Source organism: the organism of the source record quoted next, unplaced genomic scaffold (genome assembly GCF_019419815.1).
Source record: "Pyrus x bretschneideri cultivar Hongxiangsu unplaced genomic scaffold, Pyrus_bretschneideri_v1 Contig24, whole genome shotgun sequence".
Classification (NCBI taxonomy): Eukaryota; Viridiplantae; Streptophyta; class Magnoliopsida; order Rosales; family Rosaceae; genus Pyrus; species Pyrus x bretschneideri.
The window spans coordinates 4,296,887-4,299,595 of record NW_025999546.1 but is presented as its reverse complement, the minus strand read 5'-3'; the positions used below and the strand labels follow the sequence as shown (position 1 = coordinate 4,299,595).

General features: G+C 37.0%; 1 long non-coding RNA gene across 1 annotated transcript; it reads right to left on the bottom strand.

The window, feature by feature from the left end:
* Positions 1–628: 628 nt before the first annotated feature.
* Positions 629–1,956, bottom strand: LOC125478317. Its single transcript, XR_007259189.1, has 2 exons — positions 1,314–1,956; positions 629–1,079 (listed from the first exon to the last, which is right to left on the bottom strand). It is a non-coding gene; the product is annotated as an uncharacterized LOC125478317 (long non-coding RNA).
* Positions 1,957–2,709: the final 753 nt, after the last annotated feature.

The following is a 2,709-nucleotide window of genomic DNA, read 5'->3' as shown; positions in this document are numbered from 1 at the left end:
ACACCCTATAATGATAGTGATGCTCGTCACCCTATTAATTACTTTGAAAGAGTTTGATTACTACACAAATTAAAAAAAAAAAAAAAATTAATAAGGCAACACACTTTTATTTTATTTTTGTCACTTTATGGCAGTGAGCAAGATGCACTTCTCTTCCTCTTCATCTACCTCTCCCTCTCTGACAGTCTGTGTTAAAAGATGAGATGTAGGTCCACAATTTGCCTCAACGTTTCCCTACCTATCAGAAGGTGAAAACATACTTTCCTACGTCAGGAATATCAGGTTCAAATACTTGGTAAATTTTCGTTGTTATAATGCTCAGTGATTACTAACATCTTCGTCTGGAAATATTCTAAAAAAGGGTGAAGATTTTAAAGCAATTAAGCAGTACTTGTCAGAAATGATACAACAACAACTACCGAACCCTATCCCACTAAGTAGGGTAGATTGTATGAATCCTAAAATACCATTACGTTTGGTTTTGCGTCAAACCTTCTGTTAGCTCCACTTGTCTGAAATGCTTTTACAAAAAAATTTGCTAAGAAAGGAAAATGTCATTTGTTTTCGTTCACTGAAAACAGAAAATTGTGGTTTCGGACTGGGTCTAGTGTTGCATTCTATTGACTCATACTGTTGGTTGGCACGGCTTCTCGTACAGGTACGATAGGCAGCTGGTGGATACAGGCATTGCCGATTCAGAGGCATCTAGGTTACATGAAGCCATCGAAACAAAGCAATACGATCATGATCATGTTGTTTGGATACTCAGCACAAGGAACATCTTTCAACTACGAGCAACATTTGAGTGTTACAAACAAAAGTATGGACATTCCATCGACCAGGTATATATCACGTCTACTTCTCTACTATTCAGTAATCTGAAGACTCACGATCTTTCTAATCCCTTATTTTGCTTCGGAACTCTGCCACTTTTGTCGACAGGACAATGTGCGTTTGTTGCACCAAATTATCTTCAGACTAGACTAACTTCTGAAATTAAGCTGAACTGGCTTATCTTCAACTATTCAGGACAAAAATAGTGAATTGTTTGGTGCAGCTTGCAGATTATATGCCCTGGACTAAATTATGAAGGTAAACAAAAAGGTAATCAGCAAACCGAATTTTGGTCTCAAAAACATATTCGAATAATGAATTGGATACAAAACAGAAGCAAATTCACAGATCATAACACCAAATTCACAGATAAATTGGTTTTTAAAAAAAAAAAAAAAAAACCGAATTCCAAGGCAACGGCACAAATTCTAATCACCATTAGCAGAAATTGCAAATCTTGTGAGGGTTAGAGCAAGTACCAAAGAGCAAAGCCGAAATCAAGCGGCAAGAGAATAAACAATAGGGGACTTTCACATCTGTGAAAAACAAAATCCATGATTTCGTAAACATCAACAATTATCTGCGACTTGAGTTTCAGTGGTCGGTGGGATGGTCTGGCGAGGTCGTCGGGCAGGATGAGAACGCGGGAGGAGTCGATCAGCCGACGCGGCGGGGAGTGCTGGCTGAGGCCGAAGGGGTCAAGCAGACGAGGACGCGAGAAAGGAGTCGATCAGACGACGACGCAGCGGAGAGTGGTGGCTGACGCCGGAAGGGTCAAGCAGATGCGGTCGCAAAAGAGGAGTCGTTCAGACGACGCCGAGAGAGAGAGGAGTCGGGCGTATAAGGACGAGAGAGAGCACGGTCTTAGCATTCCCATAGGTTTCGGGGGGATTCAATTACAAAAATAAAGAGAAAGAGAAACCATTCGAATTAGAGCACGAAATTGGAAGCCTGGAACAAAGCGGAGGGGAAGGATTCGCAGTGTGAAGCCTGAAGAGGAAGGATTTGGATTTGTTACTGTGAACTGTGAACAGACGAGTGAAGGGAAGAATGATAGGATTTAAGAAAAACTTCTACAAAATTCATATGGATTTTTAAAGAATTTGAATGAATTGGGGTAGATTATGGTCGAATGATTTGAAATCCTAGAAAATGAGGTTGGATTCTTTTTAGTATTGGTTATATATATTTTTGGCTTTCAAATTTCACAAAATCCACAGCTTATTGAAATCTTCCAAAATCTTAATTTTTTTGAATACGTTTAGATTTGGATGGATTTTAAAATCCTTTAAAATATTTTAATTGACTACACCTAGATTTTAAAGAATTATAAAATCCTTTAATTGATTACACCTAGATTTGAATGGATTTTATAATTCTTTTAAATTTTTTAATTGACTACATTAGGATTTTTAAGTCTCTCAAATTCAAGTTTAACTACATCCCTTAAATTTTTGCATTTAAGCACCAAGTGTCACTTTTATCTTTTTGTCAAAAAAAAAAAAAAAGTTAAAGAAAAAAGAAGTTAAAATATCATATTTTTATATAATTGTCACAATTCTAATACGTTTTCCGACCGGCAAACGTTTTGCAGCGATCGTTCGATCAAATATTCCGGTAACAAGTTCGTTGTACAACAGTTACTTTTAAAAAAACATACTAGATGATGAATTTTCTTCTAAGGTCTATCTAACTTTACAATGTATGCATGTAAAACAACAATAAACTCACACGAAAAATATAATTAAAGATGAGAAAGTTGCACCTCTTGCTATTTTTTATGTCATTCTTGAACATGACATGACATTTTCTAGCGATTCGAACATAATTTTGGCATCAATGGCAATCCAGCACTGGAGTCGGTGGTCTGTGAGT